General features: G+C 40.7%; 1 long non-coding RNA gene across 1 annotated transcript; it reads right to left on the bottom strand.

The window, feature by feature from the left end:
• Positions 1 to 10,246: 10,246 nt before the first annotated feature.
• On the bottom strand, positions 10,247 to 20,838 carry LOC134471178 (uncharacterized). The gene is made up of 2 exons (XR_010040488.1): positions 20,573 to 20,838; positions 10,247 to 12,577 (listed from the first exon to the last, which is right to left on the bottom strand). It is a non-coding gene; the product is annotated as an uncharacterized LOC134471178 (long non-coding RNA).
• Positions 20,839 to 23,877: the final 3,039 nt, after the last annotated feature.

Genomic DNA, 23,877 nt, shown 5'->3' with positions numbered 1-23,877 from the left:
CAAATTGATTAGGCTACACACTGGCAGATTTTATTTACCTAGTATTCTCAAAAGGGTAAAGTTACAAGGGTAAGAACCCAAGAGCAGGCACTGGGCGAGGGATTGACTGGAAAAGAGCTCGAGAAAATCTCCCTACTATATCTGTAAACCCACAAGGCTCTCATCTTCAAGACATGAAGTTGTATTGTCAAGCAATCACAGTGGGTTACGCAGCTTGCGAAAATAAGGACAAATTTCTTGTTGAAGACACTTACACCTCGGTATTGTACAGATGGCATTGCTTGATTTAGGATTCAAAGCCTAGAATGTGTTAGTGTCTGCTAGAAGCCTATGAACACCCACACAGGAGAAGGAAAAGTCGAAATTGGAGTGACGGGAAGGAAGGTGATTTAGAAAGCGAGAGAGTCTCTCCTTGTCCTCACTGCATTTTGCCTCACTGCTTTTTGGTTTTGCAAAAACAACACAAGATAATGTACTTTACTCATCATTTGTAACTATTTTTATTAGAATACACACAAGAACCTCTTAAATTATTTTTAAAATGAAAAATAAGCAGCTAGGATGTCAATGTTTTGAGGTGTTAAAATAATAGAGACATAAATTAGTTGCCTAATATTAGTTTCTTATGATACATTTTTAAATTTTTCATCCACGTCAGAATTTGTAGCCAAGAAATCTTTCCAAAAACCACCATTAACTCTTCTCTGATATGCAACAAGGAGAGTATTTTCTCTTTCTTTTATAAAATATTCATGGAAAGAAACTTCTGGACTGAAAACAGTAGATCCTAGATGACCCAGTGACTGGTTTGTGTACTGTAGTTCCCTAGGAACAGAGAGACAGACTCATATTCTACTCAATGAGTGACTCAGTTCATGAAATCGAATAAACATTTACATGGTGCATGAGCCAACTCTCCATCACTGTAACAAAACCCACAGATAATCAACTTATGAAAAGGAAAGGTTTACTGTGGGTCACAGTCAGAGGTTTCAGTGGACGACTGGTGGCATCATTGCTTTGGTCCTGCAGCAGGGAAGTACATCACAGAAGGGGTGCATGGTGCAGTGAAACTGCTCCTCTCGTGGCTGGGAAGGAGAAGGAGATGGGAAGGACCTGTATCTTCCTATTCCCTTTCAAAGCGTGGCCTCAGTGATCAGTGGCCTTCTCTCTAGGCCCCACATCTTAGAGGCTTCTCCACCTCCCAGTGCCACCGTGGCAGGGGTTGTGTCCTCGAGGGGCTGTTGGGGGACAGTCCAGATCCAAACTACAGTAGATGTTTATGAGTGACACCAAAGTAAGTGATTAGACAACAGCACAAGGAGGAGTAAAATTCAGTGAAACTAAACAGTTAGAAAAGCAACGAGAGCTAAGCCTGGTGCAGAAGAATAACACAGAGCAGTGGATAGATGAGCTTTTGAAAAGCATTCAAATATTTACTCTTTGGAGTCAATTCATAAGGCATTATTCTGTGTGTTTCACAATTAGTCTCATAAGATACACAGAAATGATAGATGAAAAAGATGACAAAATGGATCTATCCTTATAACAAATTAAAGAATGCCCCTGAGAAGGTGGAAGAATATTTTGTAGTGAACTGAGCAAGGAAAGTTTCAGAGACCATAATGTTTGAGAATTGCACCAAATTTTAAACATGGGGAGGGTGTAGTGACACAGAATTGAGAGGTCCTCAGATCTGTTTTCAAGAATGTGCAGAGGATGGAAAAAGAGAACAAAGAAAATGTGGACTACTACAACTTAGAGTGTAGATTATTCTGTTTTACAGAATGGCATCCTAAAATGTAGTCCTGTTGATTTTAATCAACAAACATTCCAAATTCTTAAACTTGGCTTGATAGTTTGTCGGTATCTAATGCTTTGATCTAGGATAATTTAGTTAATTTGGAGACCTCAATTTTCTCTTTTGAAGTGCCCATATGAAGAGGAAAGGCCCAGTTATCTCTGAATTCCTTGTCTAATTCCATGATATGCAGTCTTAAAAGTCCAATGCTTAATGTTCACTGTGGACGTGACAGTGTCTCACGTCAGCAGAGTCTTTGTACTCAGGTTGCAGAAGCCCCATCCCAGACACTATCACGTCTGGGACCCCATCTGTTTCCAGCCAAAACCAAAAGCTCAAAACCTCCAAGTTCATCTGAAAAGATTCAAGGATGAGTCTGTGCCAGTCACTGGGATTAAAGAAAAACATCCCTACTAACCACAAAGAACTAAATTCTCAGGAAAGCAGTTATATTAGTTCTGTTTCAAGTTTCCTTTTTTTTAAAAAAAAAAAAGTTGCACTTTGTTTTTAGATGAACACGGATTTGCATGCCTTGGTTTAAAACAATATAAGCACTGTTTGTATAAATCATGAAATCTTATAAAACTATAAAATAATAACAGCTAAGATGCTGATATTCATGTAGTCAAGGATCAGACATCTTGTAGACAGGAGGGTCTGTTGTACTACCCTTTTATAATCAGCCACCCTTCAGTCTATCCTGAACTCTGTAGTCCATTAATAAATTTCATCACTTCAAATACGTTATTATATATGTTGAACCATACTTTATGTTGAACCAAAGGCCTCACGCATGCTGGGCAAGTGCTCTGCCTCTGAGTTACATTCCAACTTATTTTATCATCTTTATAAAATGTCTTTTTCATTCATCTTTTTTTCTAGAGATTCAGCCAAGCTGATGCATATTCAATAACTTATTCATTTTAAATACTGCAGTGTATTCCATTGGATGCATCTACAACAGTTTGATTAGCTTCTAGAGATGACACTTGGCCTGCTGTCAGTGTGTAGAGATTGCAGCAGAGAGCCACTACAATTATTTGTGCATAGATTTCTGAGAAAGCATAAACCTTTATTTCTATGGAACAAATGCCTTAGCATGCAATTTCTGGATTATTTGGTGTTGTGGCTTATGTCTAGATGTGCTCCCAAAGCCTCATGTGGTCAGAGCTGGAGCTTTTTGAAGATGGATGGATCTAGGGTGTGTGATGCGGGGACCAATGCTAGAATTGATTCTTGGTGCAGTGCTAGGATTGGGTGTGACTGTCACATGGTATCCTGGATACTGCTCGTTGCTGGTCACATGTTGCTTGCTGATCACTTTTTGCTTCTTTCTGCCTTCCTGCCTTCTGCCCACCATGAACTGTTTTTCCTCTGTGATGCTCCTCTGCTACACCACTCTGCTTTGGACTCAGCTGGTTATGGACTGAAAATGCTACAAACTGTGAGCAAAATCAACATTTTCTCCTTTAACATTGGGAATTTTATCTCAGTAATGAGAATGTAACTAAGATATATGGTAATTGAATTTTATTTTTGTAAGAAAATGACAGTTTTCTAGAGTGATTGTGTGGCTTTACATCCCATCAGCAATGTATAAATAACCCAGTTTCTTAGAATCCTTGACATAACTTGATATTTTCACTATTTTTATTTTAGCCATTCTCATGGGTGTGTACTAATACCTCATTTTGGTTTAAATTTTCATTGTCATGACCAGTAAAACTGAGCATCTTTTCATTTGCAATCAGCCATCTGCATATCCCTTTTGGAGAATATGCTCACACTTTATTCTAAGATTGTTTTAGCTATTCCAGGACCTGTGCTTCTCCATGCAAATTTTGTGATAAACTTATGCATGTTTACAAAACCTTAGGTCAGTTTACTATGCTCAGTCTTACTGACATAGGATAGGAAAAATAAAATAAGAAGAAAAGAGATGAGAAAAATGATAATGTTAATATTGCACTTTCATTGCAAGTTCAGGACACAATCTAGTTTAAAAAATTCCTGAGGTCCTTAAATATACAAAAATTCTGGGCCTTTCCCTTTCACCTGTATATGGGGCCATTCTCACCTGTGAAGAGATGATTGCCTTTTACATATAAGTGGGCCTTTCTCTGTGGATGGGCTACAGCTCTGTCACCTATGTTGGGGACACCCCTGAAGGGGCCATCACCTTCCAGGGCGGAAAGAGTCCTTCTTCTGTAAGCTAAATCCAGTCTTTCCATAGATTCACAATTTCTAGATTTACACCGCTCAGCCCTCCACAAATATATCCTACTCCAGGCCACAATCACCTCTCCCTACCTTTTGAGAGTCTACTTTCAATTTCTTTGAATGCATAATTTTAAGATTTCCATTTTTGCTTCTCACTACACATACTACACATTTTCAATTCTTCTTTTGCTGGGAATTTGTGAATCTATGATCTGCCCTGCAGCTAGTGTGAGTCGAAGTTACCTATTTCCACGGCAGACAGTGGAGAGCTCTGAGCTACTTTTCTCATTGCTGAACAAAATGCCAGACACCCAAAGTTAAAGGGGAAAGGTTTATTTAGCTTACAGTTTATAATTACCCACATATTTTGAAAAAATATACATTTTCATTTTCATTCAGTTTCACTATTTTTATTCCCTTTGAGACTTTTTGACTCATATTTTATTTACAAACATGTGGTTCAATTTCCAAGTGTTTTGAGTTTTTTTGTTTTCCTAATCCAATTGGTATATGATTACATATCCTGTACAGTGTACAATTTCAGCCATTGGGCTGGAGATATAGCTCAGTGGCACAAGTGCCTGCCCAGCTAGCATAAGGTCATGAGTGCAGTACCCTGTACCAAAATAATGATGATGATAACAATAAATTCGGGTCTTTTAAATATATGTGGTTCACTTTGTTTCTGAGCCATGTTCTACTTCAGGGGCCGCACCATAGGCATTTGAAAATACATCTATTCCATGGCTATTAGGTGGGGTGTTCTGTGGGTGTCAGTTCAATCCCTCTGGCCAAGTTTGGGGCTCATGTCTGTGTCTTTCAGTTCCAGGTTTCTATTAATTGATATCTGTAGACTGGAGAACTCTTGACCTATAATTACACAGAGGTTTATTTCTCCTTTCAGGTCCATCACTGTTGTCTTCTTATATTTTGTGGCTTTTTATTTACTGCTATAAACCAAGACACTATAAATGAAGTTAAAAATAAAAGCAGACAGCCTACTTGAAGTTGGGAAACTGGTGTGGTTTACTGAGCCATCATTTCTCGGAAAGACAGCAGGCATGGCCAGGTACCAAGAAGTGGATACCTGCAGGTCAGCATTCCACAAGGACACAGGACCCAGCCGAGTCCAGCAGGGGAAGCTGATCCCGGTCAGGATGGCTGTGAGATCTGTCAGTTCCTCAGGACATTCGTGTCCTTCAGATGTTTCTCAAAGCTCGCCAGAAGGTACCGTCAGATCTTAGAAATGGACTTCCCAATGGACTCAGCTAGGACAGGTATCTGTGGCGTTGCTTCCTGTTGGGAAGTATCTATGGCTTAGGGAAAGAGTTTGCGGCTTTATTCTGATCATTCATTTAGACGTGTTGACTTTTATTGTGCTTACACACTGGGTGAATGATTCTTCCTCTTTCCCCTTCTCTTCCCCTCCTTTGAGTGGTCTCCTTGCAGTAGTTTTATTTTGCCCCCAAACCTACTTTGTTGAGTATTAACCCGATCATCTTTAGTTTATATCTGTTTAAAATAGCCTTGAGTGGTGACCAATTCTTCTGTGTAACTTGACTAGGCAGGGGTGGGAGTGGGGTACAGCTAACTTTTGGACCAGCGCTATTCTGGGCGGTTCAGCGAGGGTGTTCCTGAGATTAGCAACCTGAGTAAAGTGATCACCCTCTGTGAATCGCTGGGCCTTACCCATCCATGTGAGGCTCTGGATAAAGCATAGACATGGGCCTTCCCGTGAGGGGAGGTGCTTGTCCGACCTGACCGCTAGGGGCTGAGATATCTGTTTTTTCCTGCCTTCAAACTCAAACTGAAACCTCAACTTTTTCTTGGTCCCAGCCCTACCAGCCACTGACTGAAAACTCTCCCTCATCTTCTCCAGGTCTCAGGCCTTCAGACTGGACCTGAACCACAGCTGCAGCAGTCCTGGCTCCCTAGCAGTCTGTCAGCTACCCAAATATGTATGAACTGTTTCTTTGGAGAAGTCTGAACAATACACATGGAACACATGGTGTTTTTCTATTCCTTTACTTGCAACATAATCATGTCGCTGAATTTAAAGTAAGTTATTTTACAGGAAACATGTTTTTGAGTTATTTTTATATAGTCAGTAAATCTCTATTAGTGTGTTTATCTGATTCACATATAAAGTAATTGCTATTTTATGGCACCAATCTTCCATTTTACTGCTTTCTCTACTTCTCTGTCTTTTCTTTCATTTTTATTTTTTATTGAAACAAATAAATTTTGCCTTTGTTGCTTTCTGATGGTTTTATATACCTTCTGGTTGATTTGTACATCGAAGTTACTCTAATATTACCGTATATCTATAGCTATTCATATGCATACACACAAACAAATCGGTATTAGCATTTTATAGTTTGAGTATCCCTTACATGAAGTGGAACGAGTGATTTGAATTTCAGATGTTTTCAGATTTGGGGGATATTTGCAAGTATGTAATAAGACATCTCAGGAATCAGATCCACGTTTAGACATGAAATTCATTTATATTTCATATGCAACCCATAGCTTAAAGATAATTTTATATGAACTTTGTACATAAAACAACTTCATGGTATGGAATTTTCCACTTGTGACATCATAGTGATACTCAAAACATGTCAGGTTTGGGGGATTTTGGATTAGATTTTCAGACTAGGGATGTTCAATGTGTACCACTTTGAGTGAAGGGCAGAGGGCTTGGTTCATCTGGCTCTTTTACCATCCACAATTTTAAAATACAGTCATTTCAAGGATCCATTCTGTATTCACTGAGTACTGGCACAGCAGAGTGAATTGTAATGTTTGGCTCAAAATGAAATATGAGTTAGGAAATTCATGAAAAATGCATGTTTTTGTATTTATTCTTATTTTTGCATGCTGACTTTCCTGTTTCCTTTCCAACCATCCAAGATTACTTCTGTTATGAAGTTGTTTCCATTTAGAGGACTTCTCCTAGTGATTCTTTAAAGGTAGCTGAATGCATAATAACTCTCTTAGTATGCCTGCATCTAAGAATGGATTTATTTCCATTTCACTTCTGAAGAGTATTTTAACCAGATACAAAATTCACAACTGACAGTCAATTTTCCTTCAGAACTTGAAAACTTGTCATTTTCTTCCGGCATCTCGATTTCAAATGGGTTCACTTGTGAACTGGTGTTTCCATGGAGGAATATGTCATTTCTCTCTGACTACCATCAATCAAAACCTTTTCTTGGTCCTTAGTTTTCAGAATTTCAGTGGTGTTGTCTTTTGGATATATTCCATTGCAGTTTTACTCAAATTCTTGAATTTGAATACTTTTGCATACTTTTAATGTTGGAGGAATTTTAACCTTTAGTTTTGGGTATAATTTTTTAGTCTCTTTTCCCTCCTCCTGGGAAAATGTTTACTTGTCTGGCTATAGTAGACTAAATGCTTGACATGATACTGTGCTGCTTTTCATTCTGTTTTCTCTCTGATGTTTAAACTGGATAAATTCAATCATCTAGCTGCATTTTCGCTGATTCTACCTTCCATTATTTCTCTACTTTTGTATTAAAATCATTCAGTAAGGCAGGGTGCTTTTCACTTTTGACTCATTATATTTGTCGATTTTGTAATTTCTATCCAATTCTTCTTCCTGGTTTCCACTTGCTCAGATTCCTATTCTTAAGTTGTATTAGAAAATTCCTAATTGTTTTTCAAACAATTTTTATGATAGTTATATTAAAATGTTTGTCAGGCAAGTCCACCTTCTAATTCATCTCAGTGCAGTTACTGTTGATTCCCCTAATTCATGCTGTGATTTTTCTGGTTCTGGGCATCATAAGTGATTGCTGTAATATATTCTTCACATTTTGGGTATTACATTAAGATATTGTATACCTAACAAAGCTGTTTTGTAAAGCTGAAAGGTAGCTCTAGGCTAGGCAGAAATGATAACAATGGTTAGAAAAGCTGCAGCCAAACCTCTTGGCCCTCAGTACCATGATGGGTGTTTCCTTACTCTCTAACTTTTCAGTAGATTTTGCACCTAAAAAGAAAATGGAACTAACTCCTTGTTTGCCTTTATAAAATTGGTTTAAATAAATGTCTGCATATTTTCTTTGCTAGTTTTCTAAGAGTTTAAGACCCCTGAAGGAAAACATTCTGTTGGGACTTTTATTGGAATTGTATTAATTTGATAAACCAATTTGAGGAACACTCTCATCTTCCAAAAGATGTGCATGTCTGTTGATTTAACCAAGTTCCATCATCTGCCCTTCAGTAAAATTTGATAATTTTTCCCATACTTTTTAAAAACTTATGGTTGTGTAGAATCCTAAATACTTGAGACATTTCATTTCTCATTTACATACGGCTTATTCATCTCACAGAAAACATTTCAAATATGTGATTCTTGAGTCATAGGAAAACTTTGGACTATGACATGTTTCTTGTACAACTAATTCTCCTGTTGAGTTAGTTCTTTGTTATTGGCTTAAGGCTTTACTCATAGGACATCGTGTTATCTCTTTCTGCCTGTTACTTTTCCTCTTATGTGTGTTTCATGTCTTCTTGTCATTCCTATCCTCTCCAGGATGCTATCTGTTGCCATTAGTTGATATAGATGCCAAATTTACTTGTTATGTTTTTATCAGGAACATTTCCAGTGATTTACTGCTATACTTCATTTGCCAGAGGTATTTGGTACAAACACTTCTGAGGTTTAGGATTTATATTTCCTAAGGATTTTCATTCATAACGATTATTTTCAGTAATAACTTATTCTATTGCATTTGGGTCAGGATTCTTCAAGCAAACTCCTTTCTCTAAATTTAGATATGTGTATATGGGTGCCTTGGAACATTTCAAACTCAAAAAGCCAAACTGAATATCTTCCTTCCAAATTTACCTTTTTCTTATACTTCCCACCCACAAAAATGAAATTACCAAATCCTTGTCAAATTCCAGGCATTATCTTTTACTTTCCATTAATTTAGGAAGAGAGAAAGACATAATTTTTTTCCTAGGCATTTGGTAAACATACTTACAAATAGTTAATATCGAACACAACCTGAGTATGGCATGTGTATATGTATGTGTATGCAGAGACGTGTCCATAGAAAGAATATATGTAGAACTTAGAACTTATGATACCGATTTTTATTTTTTCTGGAATGGGATGTGGGTATAGAAATAACATCAAAAGCATTTTAAAGCTGTATCTAAGACAACACTCATTTTTAAAAGTACAGATCTGAAAGACATAATTCTGGTTAGGAAACATAATGATAATTTTCATTATATTCTCTGTACTCTATTTTTAGATGTTTCAAAGCAAACATTTCAAATAAAAAGACTACAGTCAACTTTGAGTAAAAAGGGAATTAAAGGAACTAAAAATGTGAACACAAAGTGGAAACATAAGCCTGGAACTTACACCATTAAAATGAAAATATAAGTCAAGGCTTCAAATTTCACAAAGTTCTTAATCACACTGCTTATCTCTTCTGGGTCCACTCTATCTGAAAGGTTTTCTGCTGGGTACAGGGTCCTGTGGAGCATGCATATTCAGGCTATCAGTCAGGCTGGCTCTGCACACCAGCCCCTGTCTCCTGCACCCACATCAGGCATGGAGTGGGCTGTGTAAGCAGATAGCTTCCCACTCAGTAATCACTTATGAAGCACAGCATCAATTACAACAATTACCTAATTATATTAGTGCACAGGCACAAAAGAGCTTTTTGTTAAAGAAATGCTATAATCAATGGAATAAAGATAGCTGACTAAATCACCTGTACCCACGAGCAAATAGATGTCAAACTATCGATTTGTTTTTCTCTCCCCTATGTTTCTCCCTTGCTTTCCTTTATAGCTTTAGAAAGCTTAATTTACAGAAAACAACTTACAGGACACAACTGTGATGAGCACCATAGAAGCCTACTCAAGTGAGTCAAATGCTTGATTCAGGGAAAAAAATCTTTTTTTCATTACTGTAGGTCTCTAGAAATTGTCCTTAGTCAACACCTTGTGAAAAAGTATACTTACTTAAGGAAATCTACTAAGGCTCCTTAGGAATAACAAGAATCTGTGGGTCCTATGAATAATCTATATCCGGTCTCCTTTATTGCCTAAGTTGATACCTCAACATGCTTCTTCTGGTCCCAAGATGCACTGGGAGAGACATGCTGAGGTGATCCAGAGCTGTGGCCCCACCCAACATTGTTAGAGTTTTCTGGCGCAATAGAGAAGCAAAAGTGCAAAGAGAACAACTTTATTGAAATGAGAACATGGAAAGGAGCACAAAACCCATGGAGGCTGCCTCCTTCGACCAGATAATGGGGGTATGGGACAAATGTAACCTTTGAGCAGGGGTGGTGCTTAGGGTGGGTATTGATGATGCATGAGATGATTGGAGTTTTCTTCGAATGCAGACAGGAAGGGGAGTTACAATTGAGGCTGAGGAAAAAGCAGGAAGTGGTAGGTGTTTCTGCTTTGGCCTTCCACCACATTAGACCACGGCCATAACTATATAGTAATTTATACTAGGGCAAGAACCTTTCATTCCCATCATTTTATTGTTAGGAAAAGGGTGAAGTCTCTGTCTTACTACTTCTTGCTGAATGGGGTGTCATATTGGGGTTCAGGAAGGTTGACAGGATGATTGTTGATGCCCATGTAGAAGCTGGTGCCAGGTGTTTCAGGCAGGAAAACTTCATCATTGGTGAATGCCTTCATCTTAGACTGGAAAAACAAAGAGACAAGGTGCCACGAGAAGGCAGGCCACTATCATATTTAAGGATCCAGGTGAGGTAGAAGGAAAGGTTTCACTATGCCATTCCATCAGGACCACAGTGAGGGAGAATTCTGAAAAATAAGTGAGGGATTAGGAGGAGTGAAGTTATGAGAGGTCATTCTGTCTCCATCTGAAAGGGTAACAGTTAAAAAGTAGGTATGTAGGGCTTGAGCTGGAAAAAATAAGAGGGGTGGGAGGGCTATGGCTGTGTCACTATAAGTGACATGAGATCTTAGACCTACAGGAGTCTCATGTTTAACTAAACAGCTGAGGGTGGAGAGAACTAAGATAGTTATAGTGAAAAAATTCACCAATAGAATGTAAGGCATCAGGGACCAAACAGGACAACAAAACATGACTTAACCCGAGAGTTGTGGCTGTGAGGCCTTGGTGAGACAGAGATGGGTGGGAGATAGAAGATGAGATGACCACTCAGGATGCTTAGATTTAGGGCAGGGAGGGCACCACTTAGCTTGAGTGATGTAGAACCAGGATGGCAGTCCAGCAACTGTGACCACTGTTGTAGTTGCCAAGAAGATCAAGTAGGGGCTGCTCCACCTTAGTTGTAGTCCTTGGGATGATTTCCTGTTAACAGGACTTTAGTAAGTAAATCACCAGTCTTCCTGGTTGTGGGAAAGGCTTTTATCTATCCTGGAAAAGGACAAACAAAGGTGAGAAGATATTTGAGTTTTGTGGTGGGCATGTGTGTAAAATCTACCTGTCAGTCCTGACCAGGAGTGTGTCTGTGAAATTGATGAATAGGAAAAGAAGGGGGTGGTATGTCTCCCTAGGGAGAGGTTTCTTATAGAGATGACAGGTGTAAGTTGTTGAGACCTCAGAGTATCTGGGTCAGTCTGCATAAACACAAAGGAATAAAAAAAAAGACATTTTTAAGATCTATGACTGTAAAGTTAGTGGTAGAGGGAGGGATATGAGAGAGCATCGTATAAGGGCTTGGACTACTGGCTGGATTGGGGTAATGGCATTATTTATTACCCCCAAGTTCTTGCACTAGATGATAAGACCCATCAGGCTTGAATACCAGGGGAATGGGAGTATTATAGGGTGAATGGGAGGTTTAAGAAAACCATTGTCTAAAATGTGCTTGATTATAGGTTTAAGGACCTGTAAAAGCTTGGGAGCTGTGGGGTATTGGGGAATGCAAGGAAAAATTGAAGGATCCCTGAGATTAATTAAAATAGGCATGGCATGGGTAGTGCAGGTGGGATTAGAGATATCTCAAACTATGGGATAGACCAGAGAAGAAGTGAGTCTGGAACCTGGAATAGGTCCTGTCTGCAAAGGCTGTGTTGGTTGGCCATCATCACCCACTATAGAGACTGAGGGCTTAATATAGCAGCCTGAAAACTCAGGAAGAACACTATATATGGCCTCTATGTCCGCAACTACAGAGAATGTCTTACCTGAGACCTCCAGTGGGATTTGGGACTCTGAGAAGGATATCTTAATGGAGGACTGTGGGCCCTGAGCCCCATCAGTCTTCAGCAGCACGTCCAAGTAGATCAGCCAGTGATGAATCCGGTGGTGACAAGATTTCCTGTGAAGGCAAGGAGTTAGAGGATGGCTTACCTGCTCTCTGGTGGTAGGACAGTCCGTTGCTTTTTCAATGGCCTTTACAATTGCAATAGGGGCAAGGCCCCAGAAGAACACTGGGGTTGGGGCACTCTCTTGTCCAATGTCCTTCTTTGTCACACTTGAAGCATGGTCTGAGAGGGGCTCGGGCAGCTCCACCTTGTCTCAGTTTATCTATCTCAGGGCTCCAAGTCTCACTGCTAAAAGATAAGATTGTTATTTTTAAAATTTTTATCTCTCTTGTTGAAAACACAAAAAACCATATTAAGGTCTCCCTGTGGGGTTTGCGGGCCAATTTTGCCTTTTATCTTGGGATCTGGCCCACAGTGGAAGGTATCTGTCTCCTCCACAGTTACAAGACATTTGGTTTTTTTCCTGGGTAGGTGTACAGCTTTAAGTCTAAAAGAGACAAAGGGAAAGGATCAATTAAGTATGCAGGAGTCAAATAATACAATCAACAGGGTATTAGTAATGGCTTTCCATAGGAGGGTAAGGTCCAGGGAATTTTAGAAACGGACATGTCATTCATTTGTCATTACACACATTTAGGTTTTACAATTGTGTAAGTATCTCCTGTACTGTTAGAATGTTGAATGCCATCTGATTTTGGAGGATGGCTGTTTTATTAATTTTACCTTTTTATTTAAGAGAGAGATCAGCTGCAGTGTCATTTATACCAGTTGAGTATAGTTAATTATGGCCCAAATATGCATCATATAACCTTTTTTCTGGAAAAGATCTGGTGAATCCCAGCAAAAGGAATCCAAAAGGAATTTATAATTATCTCTTAATTTAGTTTTTGAACATCCAGAAGATTGATAACAGTACAGTGTAGCAGAGACAGTATTAACATAGAAAATTAAATGGAACTACCATTTTCTGTTAACCATGGATGTTTTAATATTTGAGCACTGAAGAAATTTGTGACATTGTTTGGACTGTTTACTATTTAAGCATCTCTAAGTATAACATACACATTACATAAATTTTTGTTTAAAAATTATGATTTGACTGGTGACCTCATGTTAGTCTGATCTGAATCTCCTGGCTGGAACACATAAACAGGCAGACATCTGGATATGAAAGAAAACAGTTGTAATCATAAACGATACCAATTTTATATTTGAAGGCATGAATGTACCATCGTATCAGCAACAATGAATGGTCCCAGCTATACGAACTTTAGTTGGGGTGTTTCCCATAAGACTATGGAGATTTTGGGGCCTCCAATTAATGAACAAGAGCTGGTTAAAGTTACCAGGTGGCACTTTCTTGTTTATCAATTGAAGTCCTGTCCAATGTCCCCTCACCCCAAGGGATTTTGCTTAACCAATTTTAGCATCATTTTGACCATCTGGCAACCTAGGTGGAAGCATGTTTTTTTAAAATCTATAACCCAAATAAACCTTGATTAAATGCCCTGAAAATGTAAAAGAAGAGGAAAAATTATTGAGCTCAAATAAAAAGAAACAGCTGTTTACAGAGCAGGCAAATGGACAAACAGATATACAGACTGACAATCATCTTACAAAATCAGAGTGCACTCAAATATATTTGGCCAATTTGAACTATAATATAGTGTGAACCTTTTTGTAGATCAATTAATAGAGATCTCTTGATATAATATCATAAAAGGAACCTAATTTATGGCTAATCTGAGATAGCTTAGAAAGGACAAAAGGAACATGAATATGAACTTATCCCTCAGGGCCAGCCTATAGTTGGCTGCTGTTGGTCCCATGATGAAGGACCACAAGAGGGCGACTATTGATCCTGTGACCCATTGCAAGATGGCAGCGCACTATTGTGTGGAGGAGGGCCAAAAGATGGCAGTTGTCCTCCAAGCGAGCTGCAGCAAGATGGCTGCTGAGAACCATGTGGCTTGCTGGAATGCTGGAACACATGAGACCCAGTATGGTGGGCTGGTGGGGAAAATGGTGATGCAGGGGTAGAGGACAAAGAACCATCCGATATGGTAAATGGCTTAGGTGGAGGGTTTAAAAAATTGGAGACTGGGGAGGGAAACTAAGGAAAGGAGTAGAGGCCACTGAGGTGAGGAAGGGGAAGAGGATGGTGCATTGGGGACAGAAACCTCTGGCTGAGAAGGCTGCAGAATTTGGTCTGAGAGATGCAGGGGTTAGGAAATGCCTCATCTAAGGGGTCTGTTGGGCAGGGAAGGAAAGATCCTGGAGGAGCAGAGAGAGCCAGAAGTATTTGGGCCATCACAGAAGACAGAGTGAGAGAAGGACACGTCCTTAACGTGAAAAAGGCCTAAAGATGAAGGGTTTCTGCCAACTTGCCGCCATCGTGACAAAAGCACAAATAAAAGATCAGCTTATTGGTTTTTATAGCCTTCTAGAGGCCAAGAGCACCAAGGTTATGAACCAGGAGCCCCAGAGGTGTGTTTTTTGCGGAACAGGAAATAGTATTCTCCATGACTGAATTATAACTGAGCTGAGAGAACAACTTTGCCTCAGGACTTAAGAGCTTTAGCTCCCACCAAGGAACACGGAAGCTGCCCTGATAGCAGACCTATCAAAAAGTCGTCACTGTTTTGAAAGTGTGACACAGAAAGTTCCAACACCCATTCTCCTTGGCCCTCACCAGAAGAGTGCAGGGCGGAGACCCAGGGAACAAACGTAACAGTTTTGCCTCAAGCTGTGTGGCCTAAGGAGTGTAAAAACTGCCATCTCTGTCCAGAGTTGGCAATGGATAGTTTTCTGATGCAAGCTTGTGGATTTTAGGAACGGAAACAGAAAACCTCATGTGACAGCTCACCTATAATGAGTAAGGAGGTCACTGCTGCATGCAGATTAGCAGCAGCAAATTTAACAGTCTTGGAGGAAAAAATAGGTGGTTCATAGGCAGGGGGACTCCGGGAGCTAACACATTCTGCCATCTGAGTCACAGCACCATTATATTAGAGTATTCTGGTGCAATAAAGAAGCAAAAATACAAAATGAACAGGTTTATTGAGTTGAGGACATGGAAAAGATCACACGACCCATGGCAGCTGCGCTGTCTCCTTCAACCAGAATGTGGGTATAGGACATACGTAACCTCTGACCAGGGTGGCGCTTAGGGTGGGGCTTCATACGCATGAGGAGCTGATTGGAGGTTTTTTCCTCGTGCAGACAGAAAGGGGAGTTGCAATTCAGGCTGAGGAAGAAGCAGGAAGTGGTCCATGATCCCGCTTTGGCCTTCCGCCTCATTAGCCCACCGGCATACCCATTCAGTAATTTATTTTATGGCAAGAACCTTTCAAGCTTGCCGCTCTTGGAGCATCACTCTGAGAGAAGTGGTTTCCCTTAGGATGGACAGGGCTCTGAGCTCATCCCAGGCAGAGAGGCAGCCCTAAGATCACAGAGTCCTAAAACTCTCCCTGCCACAACTAATGCTGCTTGGAACAAATTCTGGAGCATTTAAACCTATGGGTTATCTCAGAGTCGGAGGAAATTTTGTTGTCAAGAAATGAAGAGCAAGCTGTTCTCCTCATCACAACAAACTAAAGCACAGACCAGTTGGTTTACCAGGCAGGAACAGAGAGAGCATGATCATCTCAGAAGAGCCTCCTGCACTCAGAACACTCTGCAAAGCCTAGCTTCCAAAACTGCCACTGAAAAGAGCCAGGGTTTAATGGGCTCAGACTGCTGAGCAAATTTGTACCAGAAAATTGTCAGAAAGACAGAGCAACCTCTTGACAATTAGTGGAGGTCGGCTCAAAACCAACAGAGGGAGACAGCTAAACAGAAATAAGAGGAAAAGACATGAAGAGAGCCTGCAGGGTGACCTGCGCTCATCCTCGCTGTGGATGCAGGGTCCACGAAGGGAGATCTCAACATCACACAGTGACCGGGTCCCTCACTAAGCAAACCTGCAAGCCAAGTCCAACAACAGCAAGCTCAGAAAACGAAGTCATAAGTTTCTAGATTGCTGCAGTATATTCCCCAAAATGCGCAGTTTTACCCATGCAAGGAAAGGAAGCATAAAAATAAAGCAGGAAAATATTATTCAAGCATGAGAAAGAGGAAACTGCCCTGAAAGGGCCTGGATGCCCAACTTACCATAAGATGTTAAAGCTTTCAGTATAAATATATTTTATAGTAAAAGAAAACCACACTTGGAGAAACAAAAGAGAGTATCAAGAAACTATCTAATTAAATAGGGAATACAGTAGTTCTCTTCTATTTATCTGCATCACCTGTGTTCTGAGACTCCCAACTGACGCTTGAATTTTACATATGCTGATTACACACACATCACACAGCTTAACTGATGAATTAGGCATCATAAGAGAGCAACAACAATAACAAATTATAAAGTAGAAGAATTGCAACAATATGCTATATTAAAACTAGTTTTATTTCTTCTTAAACTAGGGACTTAGGTCTTCTAGTTTAAAGGAAACAGTTCACCGCCTCTCTTCGACATATCAGAACTGCTGGCATCCCAGCTCCCAAGCTCAGAGCCTTTATTCAGTGAAACAAGGACTGCCCTCCTCTAACAGTCGGTAGGATCACTGAGACAGCTGCTAAGGGACTGCTGTATGGGTAGATTTTACAGTGCGGGCGTGCTAGAAAAGGCATCAGTCACGTCCCACGAAGCAGACATTCTGTGGTGCAAAATTTCATCACAGTGCTCAAAACAGCACACCTTTTAAAATGTATGAGTTGTTTCTTTCTGGAACTTTCCATGTAATAATTTTGAACTACCATTTGCCACAGGTAACTGAAGCCAATAAAAATGATAACACAAAGGAAGAAAAAAACAGGTTTTAAAGAGAAAATTTTATCTGGAATTAAAAAAAACAACTAAAGGAACTTAATAGTGGCTGGGAATTGGAAGAAGCAAGAATCAATTACCTTGAACACAGAACAATAGAGACTGAGGTCTAACGAGCAAAGAAAATGTGCACAGCCTTAGAAAATGTGAAGCCGCGCTGAGCCCAGGGATGAACACACTGTGAGATCGCCAGAGGGAAAATTGAGAAAAATGAAGAGCAAAAGAGTCACAGAAATCAGGCCAAAATCTTCCCCCCAAAATGATGTGGATGTTCAGGAAGCTCAACCAGTTCTAAGTAGAATACAGACTTAAAACACAGACATAGTATAGTTCAAAATAAGAGGGAAATTTTAAAAGCAACAGAGAAAAAACAGCATGGTAGTGGCACTAAAACAGACACATGGGTCAGTGGGACAGAGCAGAGGATATAGAAACCTCCCCAAACACATCCAACTATTTGATTTTCAGTGACGAAGCCTAAAGCATGTGTTGGGGCAAAGCTAGCCTCTTCCATAAAGGCGGCGGGAAAACTGGCTGTACGTTTGCAGCTGGACCAAGCACCTCTCGCTACATAATAAACTAAACTCAAAATGGATCAAAGTCCGGGCGTGGTGGTGCATGCCTGTAGTCCCAGCATTAGGGAGGCTGAGGCAGGAGGACTGCTCAGAGTTCAAGACCAGCCTGGATACAAAGTGAGCTGAAGGCCAGCCTGAACTGCATAATGTGATCTTGTCTCAAAAAGACAAAAAAAAAAAAAAAAAAAAATTAAAGAACTAAACATTAAAACAGAAACAATGAGATAAAAAAGGCAGATAAAAAGGTAAAACACTTCCCTTTAAGGGTGTGGGCAAAGACTTTCTAAACAGAAGCCTAACTGCACAAAAACAACAGCAAGAGTCAACAAATTGGATTGTATCAATTGAAAAGCTTCTGCCCAGCAAAGCAAACAATTACTAGAGTGAAGTAATTACCTACAGAATGGAAAAAAATTTTGCTAGTTACTATTCAGATGGGGGACTAATAACAAGAATATATAAAGAACTCAGAAATTTAGACTACTTAAAATAAACACCCAATCAAGAAATAAGCAAGTAAAATGAGTAGACATTCTCAGAAGAAGCATAAATAAGTAACAGATGAAAAAAAGTTCAACATCTTTTGTCATTGCAAATTAAAACAATGCTAAGATTTCAGCTTATACCAGAAAGAATTATGATCATCAAGAAATCAAAGAATAACAAACAGTGGTGAGTCTGCAGTGAAAATGGACTCTGACATTGTTAGTGGGAATGCAAACTAGCAAAACTGTTGTGGCAATCAGTATGGAGATTCCTCATAGAACAGAAATTAGAAATTCTATTTGATCCAGCTGTTCTCCTCCCAGGTATCTTTTTCAGAGAACTAAAGACATTTCATTACAGTAATTCATGCAGACCAATGTTTATAGCAGCATAATTCTTACAAAGCATCCTGCAAGAGCCTGTGTGCCCACCAGCAGATGAATGGATAAAGGAAATCTCAAATAAAGAGGAAATAAAGGATGCACAGAAGAAAATGGGAGGTAGATTTGGAAAATGGAAAAGGGTCCTGGAGACCGAAGGCAGGCGTGGGGGAGGCCAAGGGAAGCAAGAGATGTGCCAGACACAGCTGCCGAACTCCCACAGCAAATAGAGACATTAGGTGTCATAAACATGAACTACAAAATAATGTGAAATGGAGAAAGGAGACTTAGGGAGGAAGGGAGGGATGGGGATGGGAGAGGGACTGAAACCGAGCTGTGCTCCACACACGCACCTGCTTCCTAACACTCACGGAAACGTCACGTACCTCAAACATGGCCTCAGACCAAACAGCATGAAAGCCAAACAGTGGAAACAGTCATGTCATGCCAATGGCATTTGTAAGAAAGCTAGAGTTAAATGAATATTACACACAATGCACTTTGAAAACTAAGGTGATTTTTAATGAGAAACATTCATAATAATAAAAGCATTGGTCCATCAGAAAGATGCCCTGATTATGAACATATATGTATAGAATAGCAGAGCTCCAATTCTATGAAGTAGAAACTTCATAGAAATTAAGGGAGAAATAGAAAGTTGAGTTATAATGTTTGCAGACCTCAAAATCCAACTTTCAGTAATGGGGAGAGCAATTAAGAAAATATTTTAAAAGACACAGAATAGTTAAACAACCCTGGGAAGCAAGAACCCAAGACAAGGATGGAGCACCCACCCCACAGCAGGAGGAAGTACATTCTTCTTTGGGAAAAGCCACAGATTAGATCACGTGGTAAGCTACAGGATGAGCCACAAGTAAGACAAAAGATTGCTTTTTTTTAAAGTGCAGTGATCACAATACAATGAAACAGTAAGTCAGTAACAGAAGGAAGTTTGGTCAGTTTACAAGTAGGTGTGAAACAAGAGACTTCTAAATAACCAGAGACAGAGACGAATTACAAGTGAAATTTGAAAATCTTTTGAAGTAAATTAAATGAGCATGTGACACAAGAAAATAGATGGAATACCACTAACCCAGATCTTGGAGGGAAATCTTATTAAAGAAGAAAGATCTCAGATTAGTAATGTTCTTCCAAAGACTCTGGATAGTGAAAAGAAAATAACTCTTAAGCAAACAAAGTGAAGGCACTAACAAAGACCAGAGTGGAAAGTTATAGAAAAAAATAAAGACAATCAGAGAAACCAAACATTGCTTGTTTGAAAACTTTAACACAGTTGAGAAATGTTTGGCCAAGGAGAAAAGATGTAAACTGTTTAAACTAGGGACAAATGAGGGTATGATGTAGTGACTTACATAAGTAAAAGAATCCTAAGAGAGTTTCACTAACAACTGAATGATAGCAAATCAGGAAACACAGGGTCACTATGCAGACTCACAAACACACCAAGTACCAGGGACAATTCAATGTAACAAAAGACTGTATTAATAGTCTTTAAAGTTCCCACAAAGAAAAGCCTGACTTTAGAAGACTTTTCTCGCCAATTCTCCCAAACATTAAAAAAAAAAAAAGTAGAACCAATTTTTCACAGTCTTCCAAAAATTATGGGACCACCATTACCTGCCTACAAAACCTACAGATCTTATAAGAAAAACAAACTACAGCTCAAAGAATGTTATGAATAAGAACATCAAAACTTTCAAAAAAAAAAAAAATAACAGCAACATACAGTGACCAAGTGGAATTTGTCCCTTTATGTCAGGCCAGCCTGATGGTCAGAAGCCAACTAACACCATATACCAGTACCCAGCTGTGGGAGGAACACTACAAGCCAGTACAAAAGGGACAGTACTTTAAACCACCCACCCCTTCAGTGCTAGAGACATCGTGGAGTAGGGATTGCAGGGGGCCTCGCAGCCTTAGAAAGGCTCCCGTGAAAGACCCAGAACAGCACCTGCTGAGGAATCTGCTCCACACCTCCACGAGAGCAGTGTCCATCCTCTTGAGAATTGAGGGCAGGACTTGAATACCTCGCTCCCAGTCCACACCAGTAAAGTGACAGCGCTGGTGGCCCCCATGGGCAAGTACGGGGTCGCCACACATGCCACCCCTGCCCCGCGCTCTGCCATGTATCCTCCTGCACCGTCCTCACCAGCCCCAGCCACCTGGGGAATCCCGTTTTCTACTCCTCATTTGTTCAGCAGCTGACTTCATTCCCTCCTTAGCACAGACCGGGAAGGGTTTTGTCTCCTAGGAGACAGGAAAAGATTCTGTGCAGCCTCAGGCTCGCTCTGCACGCCTTGGACCCTTTTGTTGCCTCAAGTTGTTGAATTCCGGCGCCAACATAGACCTGGAAGGGGATATTTACCCGCAGGATGTGGCCCCTCCTCTTGCTGCACCGGGAACTGAGTGTGGGGTAACGCACTAAGCTACAGCCCCTGTTCCACTGTTCTGAAAAGTGCTATATTGCCCAGGCCGGCCCCAGAGCTGAGGGCCCCCTGCCTGAGACTCCCAGAGCGCTGGGATCACAGGTGTGTAGTGCTGTTTGCACCCCATTTTGAAAACGCCTACAAATTGAGAACTTTATTGAAATTATACCTGATTCCTCCCTCTGTGAGTCTCCTATCTAACCTCTTTTCTAGGCACACTAAAGTTTCTGCCCAAACAGGTTCCTTTACCGCATAGATTAAAAACTGGTGGTCAACTTAAGGCCAGTGGAATTAAATCATCATGGTGCTAAGCATAGATGTTTCACCTAAGGAAAGTTGCCAGCATAAATAGAGACATGGAGAAGGAGAAAAGAGGCATTGAGCCATTGTGGGTTCTCCTACAAGTTGCTGTTTGAGCCGTTGGTCCTCCTGGAGAAACTCTGGTCCTCACATCAAGCATTGCTTCCTGGCTCCGAAGGGGAAGACATGTGCCACTTGGTCTCCAGGATGAACTCATCACACTGGCTTCCTGGCATGTACCCAACTGTGCTTGTCATGGGAGGAGCTGGGGCCTCCGTGTCGCTGAGGATGGCTGTGGTGCCTTTCAGGACAGCCCTGATCTTTGTTGTGAGTGTGACTTCTCGGCTCCAGCATAGAACCCTCAACCTACCAGCACAGTTCCTTCACCCTGCTGGCATGGACTTTCTAGCTTCCACTGCTGACCTTTGGGCCTTCCTGGCACGGATCCATAAAAGAGACTGGCATGAGTCCTTCTTGTGGGCTCTGGACCTCCAGTTGGACTTGTGGGAGGCATTGTCCTGAGCTCTAGGTCTACATCTGGACTCATACAGGACATTGCAGTGGGATTCAGGCCTTGGTTAAATATTGTATGTCTTTGGTGTTGTGGATAGATTTCCTGTAGTTTCTTATGTTAACTCTGGGTGATCATCATAAAAATAATATTATGAATTCCATGTCTTAATATTAATTGTTCTCTGCACAACCCCTGACCACAACACTTCTCTACCTCTCCTTCTACAGGGGTGGGCCCAGAAAATATCACTTTTCTTTGCAGGTGGGACAGATCTGAGGACGCTCAGTAACTACCAGAGCGGATGTGCCACAGAATTCCAGCAGCTTCCTACTTCAGAGGTAAATCACCATGCAGAGTGGTTAACCAGGCAGGCTCTTGCTCCAGAATTTCATGACAAAGAAAGCAGCAGGGCTGTCACAGTTAATTAAACTTTTTAGTTAAGTTTGGACTTTCCAGAGCAGTTGCAAAGACAGTAAAAAAAAGTAGCTCTGACCGAGCGAGGAGATCAGCAAATTCTGTCCCTGTGAAGAAATATAAGATGAAAAGGGTTTCAAATAACAATATTTTGGGGCTCAGAAACTGACCGACTGGTGCCAGCTAAGAACAGAGGTGGTCCACGGCAAGCCAGTCAGGCCACGGGGGCAGTCTGTGACACAGCCTGTCCAAGGCCAGCGGAAGGTCACTGACCAGAGCAGCAGGCGACGCAGGCGGCGTGTGCCATGGCAGTGGGTGACTAGGAGAGGGCCAGCTGCGTTCTCTGCAGCACAGGCTGTGGTCACAGCTGGGAAGCGCACAGTCTTGGTCCTGTCCTCGTACTTCTGCAGTGGACGCCTGCAGGGGTCAAGGTTTTCAAGCTGATCCTGGAGATTCCAAAGCGCTGGGGAAAGCAAAGGCCTAGCACACCTAACCGGGGCTGACCCTCCATGTGCCTCCTTACCCACCGGCCAGTCTACTGAGAAGGACAGAAGCCTCACTGCAGCTAGCTGGACACAGGTGCAGCCTCTAGGAAGCCACCTGAGATACACAAGTTAAAACCACCACACACATCTCAGCCACAGTGCAGCCTACTGCAGGAGTTCATTATTTTGGCCCAGAGAAGCTACTGGGAAAGAAAACACTCTCAAGAAATCTTTAAGGGAAAAAAATAGCAGAATACAGAGCTGCTACAAAGTGTTATTTATAACATCTACCTTTCAACAAAAAAATTGGGGCGGGTAAAGCATCCAAAAAATTTAATGATAGTAATCCACGTATGTGGTAGAAGCTAGGATGATTAATACAACATGTCTCTGAAGGAATGTAATTACTAATAATCAAAGACTTCAAAATATCTATTATAAAAACATTCATAGAACTGACACAGTGAAGTTTAAAAATCAAAGTGTGGCAACAGTGAATTAATAAGTAGAAATTCTCAATTAACATACATGTATTATAACAACAAGACAGAATGAAAAAAGAACAGAACAGAATGGAAATTTGAGAGCCATGAAAAAGTTCCAAGTGGGGCTCCATGACAGGTTGAGATGGTAAAAGAAACAATCAATAAACTTAGGGATATAGATTAGTAGAAAGTATCCAATATAAAGATCAGAGAAGAAAACAACTTTAAAAAGTAATAAATTGGCTCTCAGAGACTTTTGTATTAGTCAGATTTTGTCACTGTAAAAAAATACCTGAAAAAAATAGTTTTAGAGGGTGTAGTCCATGGTTGTTTGGACCCAAAGCAGAAACACCAAGAGTATGGCTGAGGAAATCTGCTCACCTCATCACAGCCAAGGGGGAGGGAGAGAGAGACAGAGAGGGAGAGAGAGAGAAAGAGAGAAGAGGGAGAGAGAGAGAGAGAAATGTTCTATGCTCCATCTGGGTCCCCACCCTATTACATGATGCTACCCACATTCAGGGTGGGTCTTGCCCTTTGGTTTGCCACCTTTCATGTCAGTCATCTTTACAAATACCCTCCCAGACAGAGGTGTGCTTCACTAATTTCCTAGATTTCTCTCAGTTTAATGAAAT

This window comes from Cavia porcellus, unplaced genomic scaffold (assembly GCF_034190915.1).
Source record: "Cavia porcellus strain 051 isolate PalLab524CR breed Dunkin Hartley unplaced genomic scaffold, mCavPor4.1 scaffold_17, whole genome shotgun sequence".
Taxonomy (NCBI): domain Eukaryota; kingdom Metazoa; phylum Chordata; class Mammalia; order Rodentia; family Caviidae; genus Cavia; species Cavia porcellus.
The sequence above is the reverse complement of the archived record's forward strand: the minus strand, read 5'-3'. Positions and strand labels throughout refer to the sequence as shown.